This window comes from Accipiter gentilis, chromosome 21 (genome assembly GCF_929443795.1).
Source record: "Accipiter gentilis chromosome 21, bAccGen1.1, whole genome shotgun sequence".
Classification (NCBI taxonomy): domain Eukaryota; kingdom Metazoa; phylum Chordata; class Aves; order Accipitriformes; family Accipitridae; genus Astur; species Astur gentilis.
In genome coordinates this window covers 9,470,736-9,485,558 of record NC_064900.1, presented here as the reverse complement: position 1 = coordinate 9,485,558, position 14,823 = coordinate 9,470,736, and the positions used below count along the sequence as shown (strand labels likewise).

The 14,823-nt window shown below is 46.7% G+C and overlaps 1 protein-coding gene across 1 annotated transcript in view; it reads right to left on the bottom strand.

The window, feature by feature from the left end:
* Positions 1–3,716: 3,716 nt before the first annotated feature.
* ZPLD1 (zona pellucida like domain containing 1) overlaps positions 3,717–14,823 on the bottom strand; it is a 118,488-nt gene continuing 107,381 nt past the window's right edge. The window contains exon 12 of the transcript XR_007509049.1: positions 3,717–3,728. The gene's annotated coding sequence lies outside the window, so the exon portion shown is untranslated. The remainder of the gene's footprint in view (positions 3,729–14,823) is intronic.

Sequence of the window (14,823 nt, the reverse complement as noted above, 5' to 3'; positions counted from 1 at the left end):
TCTACACTGTCAGGCATACCCCTTTACACATCCTTTCTGTGCAAAAAGAGACACGCCGCACTCACAAGACCATTCCTGACAAGGGAAAGGGTGGCAAACTTGTCCAAGAACATGCTTCGGGAGGTTTGCCCAGGAAGGCTCTGGGTGGCCATTTCAGACACCCTTCTTGTTAAAGGAAACGTCAAACTTCCCGTCAGGGAGGAGAAACAGCGGCAGGTTGCTTCATAGGCAAGCACCAGGGCAAAAGCAGGAAGGTGCCTGGACAGGGAAAAGACTAGACAAATAATTCCTGGACAACCCATTAACAGAAATGCATCCTCAAATCCTGCTCGGATAGCTTCAGGTAAACGCATTTGTAGTAAGGAGTATTTGTACAGATAATTAACAAACTACACAAAAGTGAAATACAGGCTTTCTGTAAATTCAGTTCTATTACTAACCTACATAATAACATCAACACTCTGCACCATACATTCAGCTCTGCGCAAAAAGGGGGAAATAATATAGGCTGCCAGCAGATTCCTCTCCGATTCCTCTTCGGTTTATTGTAGTACACTATTAGGAAATAATGTCCCTTTTTTGCCATGTAAAGGAATTCTCATTTTGCTTTTCTAGCTCCTTGCCATTACTGTGGACAGGACAGCTTTGCATGACAGCAATGACTGGTGATGTGCAATGCAGCAGCGTGTTCCAAAAATTTCATTTCTCTGTTTACATCCCTGGCTTTAAAGTCCCATAGCAACTGCAAAAATAATAAAATCCCCAACTAAATTACCATACTGAAAACTTCCACGTAATCCTATTTATGCAGAAAGGCTTTTCTTACAGCATTTTGCAAAGTTTCTTCCCAGTTGCTAATATTTTAATAAAATACCTTTATTATCATGGAGTGCGCTGGGAATTAGACCTGGAACTTCTCTAACTGCAGGTTAGCAGGGTGCAATAAATATGCCAGTAAGAGCCTTTGGAGCTCAGGTCTTATCACTATTTCCTTCCCTTTCAAAAATGGTTTGCTTAATTTCAAGTCTTGCACCTGCTTCGATTACCCATTTTACTGATTATATTTTCTTTACCCCAGCTAGAGCGGAGGCCTGCTTTGCTTTATGCTCCTCAGTGGCAACGCTCCCATCAAGAATGCTTTAAGAGATGAGCACTTTCCTTGGCAGCAAAGCAGCAAACCATGACCTGTTTCACACAGAAGGCTGCCTCAAAAATAAATAAATAAAAGAACTCACCTCATAATTTATCCAGCATCTTCTGAGTCTCATCAGAGGAAATTAAAAAAGAAATTGGCTTCTTGAGAGGATAGATCAGACACCTTAAGGAACAGCTGCAATTTGTGTTTCTGAGAAATGAAAATTGAAAAGCAGACTAAAGTGGATATTGGGTGATTTATAAACCGCCTTTCTCCATTCTTTCTGAGTGTCAGTACATTCAGTAGATCATCGATAGCACTGCCTTTAACATACGATTTTCAAAACGAAATTAAACAGGCAACTCCGCGTCCCGCTTCCTTCCCACCTCGCTCAGGGCGCAAGGGTGTTCAGAGGACCTCGCAGCCCCTGCTTGCACGGCGGGACCCACGGCTCCCGCGAACACGCTCTCCAAATCTCGTGGCCCCCCCATAGAGTGCAACGGGCACCAACTGCTGTAGCTGTTAGCACTGTTTGTGCCAAACGCTTGAGAGCCTTCGTGAGCTTGTCCAAACGCACGAGGCTTGTTCGTGAGCAAAAATATTAAATGTTACTCCTTGACATTTTGTTGGTTTAGTAATCTAACCCCTTGGAAACTATATCAAGATCTATAAAGCCATTCAGCTCTTAATCGTAGCAGATATGAATCACCGTGTCAGTTAACGCTAGGTGCATAAATCTCTGGCGATGTGGATTTATGACACCGGGATGTAATTCACCAGTATCAGCTCTTAAATTTGATTAGAAATATGGGATTTGAGAAGAACAGACTTACATAGCTGGTTGCAATTTGAGTTGTGACCTTAACGAAAAAGTCAGGGACTGAGGCTCACAATCTGCCGGTGTGCTTAAGCAACAGTTTCACGTTCACCCTGCTCAGATTAATTGCTTCTTTAATCTGCAAACGCTGACACACATGCGCAGCTGTGCACGCTAATAGGGAGGACGGCAGCCGAGGCTCTATCAAGGTTCATTATATCCTGCGTGCTTAATTGTTTTCATCACTGGAAACCATCATTTTATTTAACAGTTTAAATATGGCAGAAACGCCATAATCACATTTAAGTATTAGAGGCATTTATAAGGAAACAGAAATGGTTTTAAGAGGAACACATATAACATAGCTGTGTGGATTTGGTTGTCTGGTGCAGGTAGAGGATTTTTCTACTCATCCCCTGTGCCTGTAGCCAAAGCAGGGTCAGAGTCTGTGATAAGAAGTTTTTTGATTCATTCAGCTTAGCCTGGTGACACTAGCACGCTGGGTCAAGTGCACTGTAGCTGGCTGTAATTGCAGATATTAATGAAGCTTTGAAAGGGATTCAAAAATGACTCTAAATGTCCACGCTGGCTAGAAACTAATTTTGTTCTCATATAAACATGGCAGATCATCCAAAAAATAATTCAGCTACTTGGGTCAAAATGCCCAGGTAACACTTGAGCTCTTTTACGGCTTATATACCCATGCCAGGCTTCTCTCTCCTTGGCTCATTATCTTGCTCTCCCCCTCCCATACCAGAGTGCTGCTCCCACACGCTGATGCTGCCATGCTTGCTATCGCAAAAGTCAGTTTGCAGAAGCATGCTACGGCTGGCAGCGTTGGGGGGAAACCACTGAAGCCTTGAAAGTGAGCCATTAGGTCCCAGCCTCGGAGACATGTCAGATTTAGATACCCTCCCCTGACAAGAACTCTCTCGAGTGGGTGGATTTTGCCTGTCAGGCGCCTGCAGGGCATTAAAGCACGGGTGCCTTCATCTCCCCCTGGGCACCCCCCAACTCTGCCCCTCCGGTCTTTGCTCTGATCACTGGCCTCAGTGATCCCACAGGTCCCAACCTTCTGCCCAAGTCCCCTTTCAAGACGCTCCATTTATGGATAAAACCGGTAAAACCAACACAAACAGACCATCCCGACCGCGGGCGTTGAGGGGCCTGGGCTAAACCGCAGCTCCCTGGGGACACCCCACAGGGTTACAGCATCTCCCCAACCTGCCAGCACGTCTCTGCGGGCAGTCTGCCTCACCGCTGGGGCAGCAGCCCAGCTCGCCCAAGGAGAGGGAATGGAGGGGCGCGTTGGATTTGGGCATCTTCTCCCACCCTGGCTCTGCCAGCCGCTGGCCACACACATACAGAGAGCAGAAACTTACACCAGCTAAAATCCTTCTTTGAGTCAAGAGGGCTTCTAGCAGAGCCCCAAACTTTCACTTGTAGCGTGAAAGCATGGGTTTTTTCTAAAGAAACCAGGCAAGTTGCTCAAGCAAATGCTCCGCAGAAGGTCCCTGAGGTGTCGCGGTGCCGCGTGTCAGCCCTCCGTCGCCTCTTCCCGGTGCCAGCCCTTCTCTGCATGAGGAGCTGAGAATGGAGCTGTTCTCCCTCTCCCTGCTGTTAGTCAAACTTTGAAGCATCCAACCGATACTAGTCTATCAGCCTTACAGTTATTTAAAGAGAGCCTGTCAGTTTATTATTAATAGCAGCAATTACATTATAGCAGTTAAAAGACACAAGTGAGATTGGGAACGTACTGCAGCGGGGGTTAGAGATCTGTTCAGGCCTAGTCTCTGCTAGAAGAGGCTTTCAAGTGTGATTATATGGGCAAACCCTTCTAGCTGAGACTTGAGATACATCTTCCCGCAGTACGTGGCATAGATGTGAGCTCGCCCTGCCAGCCACCCATCTATAAGCTGAATGGCCGCAGAGCCAAAATTTAGCTAATACACCCTTCCTCTCAGCATTATCTATTGCCTCAGGTTTAGCAAGGCACTCATCTATCCACATCGCTTCTGGTCATTTTGGAGCTTGAGGCACAGCATGCTGACACGTGCTTTCGGCACATCGTGCAGGGAATACCACTCCCTCATGTCTGTGGGAAACACACCGCTTCCCCAAAGGAACGTAAATAATCAGCAGAACGCCACCATTTTTTTGCCCATATAGCTGCATCTAAACTAGGGCTTTACATCAGCACTAAAGCATTATTAAAATAGCTCATCTAACCAACATTATTTTACTGTCAGCAGCTCCAAATGTAGGTCTGAGCCACTGGGAGAGAATCATCTTCCTAAATCGGCACTAAAGAGTTCATGCTTTAAACGCTTTCTCGAAGACGGGAAACTGAGGCAGAAAGCAATTGAAATACTCGCCCAAGGTCATGCAATACATTTATGCAAAACGTGACCCCACCTGCATTTTAGTCCATGGCACAGATGCCACGGAGGTAGCAATTTAATAAGCTACGAGCCCCATCTGTTCATTATTGTCTCAACTGGAGATTGCCATCCCCAAAGCTGAGCCACATTAATTGATTATATGAATGCTCCTGGTTTGCCCCAGTGCAAAGGCAGTCAATTTAATTTAAATCCTTGTTGGAGGAGATTTAAATTTGCTGGCTGACTTTATGCTGAAGCAGACAAGGAGTACTCACTTAAGTTTCATAACCCACTCCTGCTAGGTCTGACAGAGCGCATCTGTCCACCTCCTACCTCTTTGGCAATTTTTAAATCAAAACAAACAAAATGGGAAATGAGCAAAAAGAAGACTTTTCTTGTGGCCCTACCCACAGCTTAACCGAATTTCAGCTAGCAGGATTTCCCAAATCTAATAGCATTTCTTCAGTCTGATGTTTTCCCTGTCCTGAAGTTTCTCTAGTTTGCTTTCCAGCATCATGTATTTTCACTTTCTCTCCATATTTTAATCTAGGTAAAGAAAACAGAACACAGTTCTCATTTTTATTACAACTACCAGCACTAGACAGCAGTGTTGGAGTCGCAGAAGCCACCGGGAGGGGGGAGAAGCTTTTAAAAACTCTCCCTAAATGCTGCGTCCACTCTTTTTGACATTTTAAGTCATCAAAACTTCACTAGTGATGCGAGAGGCTGCTAAATTTTTCTCTCTTACCCTTTTCTTTCATTTTTATTAGTGGCTAGATTTTGATTACATTGTGCCTAAGACCAGCTGCCTCCACAAGTAACTGCATTATCATCAGAGGCAGCCACAAGTAAAAGCACTATGTATATAAAGGGGTCACAACATTTACTGCTTTTTTTATAAACTGCACGAGAAACCAATTCACCTGCACCCTGCTGGCGTTAAAATAATAGACTTGCAAGTCCTCCCTGTGAGCTTCGCACCCAGTGGAAAACCTACATCCATCGAATAATCCGCTTACCCTCCAAAACCAGTTTCCCTCTTCTGTCCGTAAAAACAAGATCTCTTTTTGCACATTGGCCCTGTTCACTAAAGAAAGTATATTTTCAGTTAAAAGCTGGTATTAATTTTTAGCTCTTTGTCCTAGTAGTTACAGCCCTGCTTTGTTTGCATGGGCGATATTTTTCTTTTATTCTTGGGAGAAGTGAGAAAAATATACAAATTCCATCTCACAAACAAAAAGGCACCAGCATAGACACTTAAGTTGTTTTGCTCAACTGCAGTGACATTACCAAGAAGTGCAACAGTAAATAAAGTAAGCAGGTGTTTGCAGGCAGCTGAACAAGGTGGTTTGAAGGTACCCAAATTACGGCAAACAGCCCATTTCTCTTTCTCTTCCACCTTCTACCCCATCACTTGACCGTAATGGCACTTTTGCTGTTCATCACTCTCTCTCCCCATCAATTTTCATTGCCCTCCTCAGCTTCTTTATCACTTTTGTTGTCAAACCTACAACTACCTTTAGTTCAGATGTTTGCCATAAATCCTGGCAATAGACATCTAACCCATGAAGAATATAAATAAATTGGCTAGTTTTAAGAGGCACTAGGCGATAATGTATTTTTTCATATCCACAGATATTGCTAATATCTTCACAGCTCTATTGGAAAACTGACACTGCACTAATGCCCTTACTCTGACTGTTTGTCTGTCCCTTCTGTACTATTTTAAGAAGCGAGCGTGTTCTGGTGCAGTAAATAAGGACCAAACCACCACATGACTTAAAACAGTCACCAGCAAAGAAAAATTTTCAGCCATTCCCTTTTTGCACGCCCTGCAGGCTGTTTACTACTGCCATTAAAAAAAAAAAAAAAAAAAAAAAAAGTTTGATCTTAACTCTAAGCTTTGCTAAAAGGCACTGAATGCTCCTGGGTTTAATGCTCGTGAACAGAACTATTATCGTTTCAAAGATTAAAAAAGATAGTTTTACCTTCCAGAAAAAAAAAATACCAAAACCATTGCCTCCTTTTTCTTGCAATTTTGTGGTGGGGGTTTTTTGTGGGTTGGTTTGTTTGGGTTTTTTTCATTTTTACACTGAAGTAACAGCATTGACTTTAGCGGGATGTGAGGTTTATTCCAGTACAAATAATAGAGAAAAAAATCAATCCCTTTCTGCAGATACGTCTATTGCTCAAGCTGAAATGTGTGACCAGGAGCAGGTTCTGAGGCAGAGCACCCCGTGAGCCATGTACCCTTTCACCACGGTGCCACAGCAGAGCCAAGCGGGTGGCCCAATCCCAGCCCTGTTTCACCTACCCAGGCTGAAAAAATAAAACATAGGTCCACACCACGTATAAACAATACTGTTGATGAGCAGGTCTAGCTTTACGAGAGACTGCCAGATCCATGTTTATCTGGAAATCAACTCTCTTTCCCACCAGTTGAAATTCTGGATGTTTGGGGGCAAGACCTCTTGGCTCCACAGCCGCGGTCCTGCCATTCTCATCAACAGCAAGGCACGACGCTATTCCCGCTAGCCCGGACCATACAGTCAGAAGCTGAAAGTGCAGCCTCAGTCGACAATAAGGAGACAAATCTCTAGCTGCTGACAAACCTGGAGAAACACGGCCCAAGTATCACCGAAACTCTCAGCAGCCAAATAAACAGGGTTTTTTAAAAATGTTGCAGCCACTGTTTACCTTTTCAGAGGGGCACAGGGAAAAAAAGGGAAGAACAGAGAGAAGAGCTCAGCTCATTTTCTGGCACTGTGGTACTCCTAGGATGCGGAAAGACAAACTCCTAAAGACGCACCGGCTGAAGGACAGGGTAGCAGCAGACACACGTGTTTGTGAGTTCTCTTCTCCTTTTGCTTCTCATTTACCCTGACCAAAATGAAAGGGTAAGGCAGCCCCTGGCTGCCAGGGAGACCTCCCACTGGCCGCCACCTTCTCCCCATCCTCCCACGGGGCAGGAGCCCCTGCGAGAGCAACGGCCACATCCCAAAGGCGCGTACCAAAGCCCGGCTGCTCTACAGAGAGAGGCAGCCTCATGGCCGGGGAAAGCGGGCTCGCCACGTCCGAGCGCTTCGTGCTCGAAACTGCAAGAGAACGCAACCTCCGAAACGGGCTCTGAGGCTGTAATTAACTGACTCCTGCCAGGGGCAGAGAGGGACGAGGAGAGGAGCCGAGAGGACCAAGCTGGCAGCTGAGTCCCGTCCCTTCAGAGAGGCGCAGGAGCCATGCAACTCCATCCCGACAGTGGCAGTTGTCACAGCAATTGCCATTGCCACCCTGAAGCCACCTCACGGGCAGCTGGTTGAGGCATCGTGGCAGCTGACCACGCAACCAGCGTGTTTAAGCAGCACAGTCAGACGTCTATATTTGCAGATACTTTAGCGGGTAGCCTGGTACTGCTGCAAACCGATGGTTTGTTATACCAGGTCAGCACCTACCCCACTTCCAGTCTCCCCCATCCAAGCAAATGCTCAGAAAGGTTATGCCTGAAGAGGTCACCACCACCTCAGATCGTGACGACCTGCAAGTGTAAACCAAGGCTGCCGCTGTTATCGTGGTGATGCACACGGGGTTTCTCCTGCCATACTTCCTCTCCTACCTGAAAACATTATTTCGCTTCATGTCAGCTACATAGGCATACCTATGATATGGGGTTTGAGGGGGGGAGAAAGGCAAGACATCGATTCAGGAAAACCAAAAAAGAGGGTAGGAGAGGGAATGGAAATATTCAGGTGTTAACAGGCTGCGATGCACAAATGGAAAACATTTTCATTACCGGGAAACAGTGTTTAACATCTGCGATTTGCATTCACACCTGAGAGTTCAAAACGGAAACGCAGTTCAACCCCTCAGAGGTGCTGTCTCTCACCATCCTTCCCTCTCGCTCCCCAACAGAGCTGCCAAAGACGACCAGCCTCCAGCATACCATCACCCTCGCCCCGAGATCAGGGTGCTGCGGAGCCAAACCCCCCATCACCCCCCAGATGACTTTGGTTCCCAGGTGGCCTCCACCCCAATCCTGCAAACCTGACGGGCCAGAGTGCCTGTGTGGGAAGCGACAGCAGTTAACCAGTGGCACGCAATGGCCATTTCAGGAATAGGCTGCCTGTATAGGACAACCAAGGTCACCTTCCAGCACGCTCTCCATCTTGCTTAGGCAAACTTTGCCCGGTGTTACATTTTAGACACCCCACAGCTTTTACCTTCCCTGTGTCCCACACAGATTAACAGCCACCACATCGTCTACACACAAACCTCTGCTTTCTGCTCTGTTATCAGGCGCCTGCCGCTCCCACCACCTGATTTAAAGACTGCCTGGTGCCAGCTGCATCTGTAATGCAGTCACCGGTGATGAATTGTGATGTCACGAGCGTTAGATCGCAGCATCGCTGAAGGAATCGGGATGATAAAGGGGGAAGAATGCTTGTATTTATACACAAATGTCTTCATAATCAGCAGGGCTAGCAAAGGAAATAGAATTAGTCAGGAAAATAGAATTAGCATTATTGGGATGCTAACTGGAAGAAACGTGATGCTTTTAAACACTGAGTGCGTGTGGTGTTTCCTGGAAAAGGATATTGTGTGCTGACATGCTGGAGACAGGCTGGGCAAAGCAAGAAAAGGGAGAGCTGAAAAGAGGCTCGGGCTCCAGAGGGGAAAACACAGGTAGAGACAGCATTGCTTTCTGCACGAAGGCTTTTAGTTCTAGTAGCAGCAAGGAAAATGGAAAGTATCTCAACAGAGCGAGGTGATTGAGTCTTGTTTTTTTATTCCAGAGAGGGTTGAAACTCGAGGCTCGACAGACCGGGTCTGCAAGGGTTTCCTCCCTCCCCGCACACCCTCCCCGGTGGCCTCGTGGAAAGGACACCAGCCTGGGGAGCTGGGCCTAAATGTCATTTTCTGCAGCTTACCCCTTCCCCTTGCCTTCACCCTTTAGGGCAGGATGTCCATGAGACAGAGCTGACAACTTCTGTCAAGCACGTGCCCGATTTCACCTGCTTCTGTCCTACAGGCACCCCCAAGAGCCATTCCCACTGGCATTTTTTAAATCCACACCCGACTGGTGTCCATCATTCGCAGCTCTCTGCTTCCTCCCTCACGTCTCCCTTCAGCTCGCGCCGCGCTGCCGCTGCTGATTGCAGGGTCTTTGCTTTTGAAGGCAGCCTGGGGTGGACTGCCTCCTTTTGGCTCTCTGGGAACACAAAATAATGACATGTTTTTTACTTTTGTGAACGGGAACCACTCAAAAGACACAGTGCTCCTGACAGCTCCTGGAGAAATGATGCCCCAGTGACAGGTTTCTTTTTAAAGCCTGAGCCCCTCCTGATGCCCATCTATAGTCCTTAGCATTATTAGATGTTTACAGCCGTTTCAGGAACAGCGGGCTCCAGGCTTTCAGTCTGCAGAAGAAACACAGCTTTACATTGAGCACTATCCTCTGTTCAGGCTGTGCGATTTGCTTTAAATCCCCACCAAACGTACTATCTGGTGGAGGAAAATTTTCCAGGAGTGCAGAGGTGCTTTTGAACAGCAGCTTCGTGATCCCTAGCTTCATATAAGCTAGGCATCGTAGCACTAGCTAGAGGCAATAACTTTCAGAAGACCACCTAGCATTAGACTCTAGGCTGAATATCTTGACATGGCTGTGCTAATGGTTATGTTTATGTATTTCTCTACGTAGCCAGTGGTATGCAGGATTTGGGGGTTCTGCCTTCTTTTTCCTGTTCTGCTGTGAGTTCCCCGAGAAGGCCAGTTTATTTGCATGTAGCTCATTTACTTTTATTTTGGAGGTGAAGATAGTACCTTTCTGCCTCCCAGCCACTGGTGCAGCAGCTGTGAAGCTGCTGGTTGAAAAGCGCTGTAGAAGTAATAAACTACCATTGCCAGAGTCACAAACTCTCCAAGAATCCTCATCTACAGCCTCCCAGCCTAATTTTGCCTTTCGATACATACAATTGGTTTCTGAACTGTCCAACCCGAAATAACCCGAAGGGAGCCGGTTTTCAGAAAAAGGTACTTCTCGTTCCTCCCTCTGCCGAAACCAAAGGTGTTGCACAAAACCGGTCACGAACGCTGTGAAGGGGAGTAGCGTGTTCACGGCCACAGCTCCGGGTGACTGGGAAAGCTTCAATCTTTTTCTAGTCATCCGAGTGATCCCCTTCCACCACGTCCCCAAGCCTCCCTTCTGGGCACGGCTTGCCCAGAAGTAGTGACTTTGCCGGCATTTAAACGGGAAAGGGGGGCTGGGGGGGAAGAAAGAAGGAAAGGGAGAGGGAAAGAAGCCGGGAGAAGCTGCAGAGAGCAGCGAGCGGCTGGAGCCGGCCGCCTACGCCGGGGCTGCACTGGCACCCAGCGGCGGCGGGGCGAACGCCCCGGGCAGCCCCGGCGGGGGCTGCGGGGGTCTCCGGCCCCAGGGCTGAGCTTCCCACAGCCGTGGGAGCCCCTCCTGAAAAACTAAGGGAGCTGGGAGGGTCTAATAACCTTCTAGGGGAGGGGGAGGGGGAAAAAAAAACACAAAAAAAACAAAACAAAAAAACAAAACAAAAAAAACAAAACAACCAAATAAAAAAAAACCACACCAAAAACCCAAATCTCCACCTCGTTCCGTTACAGCCTTCAAGCCACCAAATGGAAAGTTTCCGGGGAAAGGACACACGCGTTTCACTCTTTGCATTGTGCCAGACTTCACAGTGCTGGTGCTGAAGGAGGAATTAAGCCTTACTGGTGAAAAGCCGGCACCTGTAGACGGACCCGCTAAAAGAAATGTTTTCAGGTTCACATACCTGTTTTTCAAGGGACTGAGAATAAATCTGTCTTTTTGCAAGATAAGAAACATTTCACATTTCATTTCAAAGAGACAAAGTTACATAGCTCTGCACAACAAGGGCAATGTTTCAATCAGAGCCCCAGTAATAGATGCTCTATGCTGAATAGTCTTATGTAGCAATGACAATATAATCAATTGATGGATGAGTTAAAATCTTTTAGGACTCACTCAAAACCCACTCTGTATAGTAGCGTAAGCATGTCTGTTTTCCAGATAGGCTGTATCCATCTGTAATACCAAGGGAAGGGGTATGGAAAGGCTTCTGAAAGCATGAAAGATACTTTGAATATATCAAGCTTTGCTTTGCTTTTCTACTGTGCTTAATCTTTCCCACCCAATCCAGTACAGCCATTTGCCTTACACAAGTATTTTGCAATATGGAGAAATTACATAGAAGGAAACAGGAATATGGGAATTAGATTATACCCGTAGCCCAGATCCGTCTGGAACTGGCTGGTTTATGAAGCCAGAAGAGGTCATACAATTTCCTCACCTTCCTGCTATGATTTTTCCAACTTATCTTGAAATTCTCCTTTGTCCCACTTGAAACCCACCCAGGACTGCATATGAGAGGGCTGTACTAACACAGAGACTATCGGTTCTGGCTAAAACCAGAAGTCATTCATTCTAGCAGTACCCTGATACATTTGGCAGGCTTGTAAATTTGGGAATTAGACAATACAAGTTCTGAACCTCATTTTTTCCACACCAAATTAAACATCTGAGTTTTACCCACCACTGCCCAGTGCTGCAGTTGGCTGCATAATTGCCTCTTCCTAATGAGCTGAAGCTCTGCACATCTTGTCATTTGTATGGTTTTACGCTATGGATACAAGGATTAGCAAGGATTTAGGATTTAGATCTCATTTGAAAGATGAATAACTTACCACTTCATGTCTTCCACCAGTGGGAAAGTTAAGCAAAGTGTCATGCACTACAGTGCCCTGTGAACTCCCAGCACCAGAGAAAGGTCTGGACAACAAGTGGGTTTTACCACTTGACCCCAAAATCATTGTGTCTAGATCTGGTGAACAGAGGACGGAGGTGAATCCCAGAGTTTCGGAGGCTGCACTGAGAACAGCCTCCACCATTGCGTGCTGAGGGAGGGACTGCAGAGGACCAAAGGTGTCTCTGGAGGCAGCAGGAAAGCTCCCGTGCCCAGTGGGAGCAACACCTCATACAAGCCCTTCCCTGAGATGTTGGGCTAGAGTAAGGAAAACTCCTTTTGTGCTTCTGTCAATTCCATCCAGCTTGAAAGTTAGCTGCAGCACCCCCACGAAATCTCCGGCTGAGACTGCAATAGAAGAAAAGAGCCGGTTTCTCAAGCAGGCTGAAATTTCAGCTACTGCCATTCTCCCACACATTTGAACTCCCTTCTCCCCATTTATTTTTTCATTCCTCTCTCAAGCGCCGTGACAAGTCAGCTCTTTGTTTTTAGTGCTTCAATTACTCCCTCACAGCACTTGAACTCCTGAGCCCTCCCACAAAATCAGGATAATGAATAATGTTCATCGCCTGCTTCGCTGTATCTGTTTCCCCCTCCCAGGCTTGCAAGATGACTGGAGAGGCACAAGCACCGACAGCTGAACAAATCCCACACCGCCACGGAGGACAGGCACAGCAGCGTACCCTGGCAGCCTTCTCAAACACTACAGCCTGCTTTTCCATGTTCGGGGGTCTTTCTTCCAGCAACTGGCCACGGAAGACCCAGCCGCACTTGAGAAGCAAGGCTGGGAAGGAGCCCTGAGGGACAAGGATGCCCAACACAGCAAAAGGTACGCTGCCCTCCTTGGTTCTCCCCAGAAGTGTCCTTCCCCACACCATCCTACGTTAACAGCCATTTCCAGATACGGCAACCAAGGCACAGAAGGGGGAAGGTCAGACATTTCCAACCTGGGCTTCCTTTAGCAGCATTAGCTACTGGAATCAAGAGCCAGCGAGCTGCAAGCTAGCTCTTCTACTTCTGTTTGTCTGGGCTTGAACTGGACTGCTCCCTCTTAAAAATCAAGAAACACGGAGATAGGTGTAATATTACAGATAATGTAGTACATATTGCTGTTACTCATTCCTACAAAAGCCTCTTTCTTTAGCAGAAGTCCCTGTTGTTCCTGACTCCCCTTCGGTCAGCCTGACTCCAGCACCAGGAATCACATTTACCTGCAGCCCGGGAGGCATCAGTCACTTTGCCATCAATACCCTCACAATAGAGCCTTACAATAGTTGAAATTGTTGCTCAATTAATCGCCGGCTAGTTCCTGCCAAATTGCCTGCAATAGTTCTTCCTTTGGCGTGGAAGGAAAGAATACGGCCCTTTAAAGTGCTCTGAGGTCACATTAGCCTTGCACACACTCCATTACCCGTGACCTTGTCTCTCCGGCAGAAGTTGGAAGCGCGTATCGGCTATCTGCCTTGGGCAGCTGTCCTCCTCTGCCAGCACCTAGAGGCACCAGGCTTGAGACTAAAGGGGGTCCCTGTTTGGAGATGGGGGGCAGCCAGCAGGAGCACAGGGTCAGGACACTAGACGTGCTGTCCTCGAGCTCCCGGCAGAGACTTGCCTTGAAGGACCGACGCGGCCGAACAGGGAAGAGCGGCCAACGCTTGAAGAACGAGGGGAAGGTGCCGAGGGCTGGGGGGAAGCGAGGGTGCCCGGTGTGGAGGTGGTAGCTCACATAGTTCCCTGGCTCTTCACCTGGGGAGAGGAGCCAAGGGGGGGGAAAAAGGTGGGTTACTTTACCTGCTGCCACAGTCACATGGAGGTTGCTCCATTGTGGGACTTTCAGCAGGAGGAGACACAATGTATTTTCCATGGGAAACACATGGGAGTTTTCCTTTTTTTCTTTCCCTTTATGAGCTAGGAATATCAGCAGTGTTGAAAAAGCCCACAGAAACCCATCCAATGTTTTGCTGATTCAACAGCAGAAGAAGGTGACTGCCCTTTCCACCAGGGGAGTGAGAAGAGCTCGCTCTCCTTGCCAAGAGAACGAAGAAGAAATGCAGTTCCGCGTACCCTGGAAACCCAAAAGTGTGTCTCTGTCTTCCCCAAGCACAAAACCATGTGATCTGGGATTACTCTGCAGCTTACCCAGGAATGCACAGTGGAAGCAAAACCTCTGAAGTTAAGCAAGAAGGTCATTAAGTGTGCAAAGAATATGAGGAACCTTTGTTGAAAACTATCGCAAAAATACTGACTGTCATCGTGGGTTATGGAAGATTTTGAGTAGGAAGCTGCTCTGTTATACCTTCCTGTGAAAGCTTTTCACCATTAAATTGCCTTGCTGGAATATGAAGAACTGAACACAGCAAAACATTCTGTGAAGCCATGAACTGTGCGAAATTTTCATTAAAAATGTTTAAAAACAATGACATTTTTCATGGAACATTTCAGTCTTGAGTTTTGAAAGGCTTTGAGCTTTGAAATGAAATTTCCCTTTTAAAAATGAAAAAAACTGAACACTGAAAAGAAGTCTTTTGATATTTTTACAATCCAATGTGACAAATGAGCCATTTTTCACATTGCCAATTTGCTGAAAAATATTTTTAACAGGTCATTCCAAACAGATTTTTTTCCAAAATATTGACACTTCAAACAACTTTCATAGGGTTTAGGGTGTTTTTTTACCTAGCTCAGTGAGGACTACATATTTTGTGATTT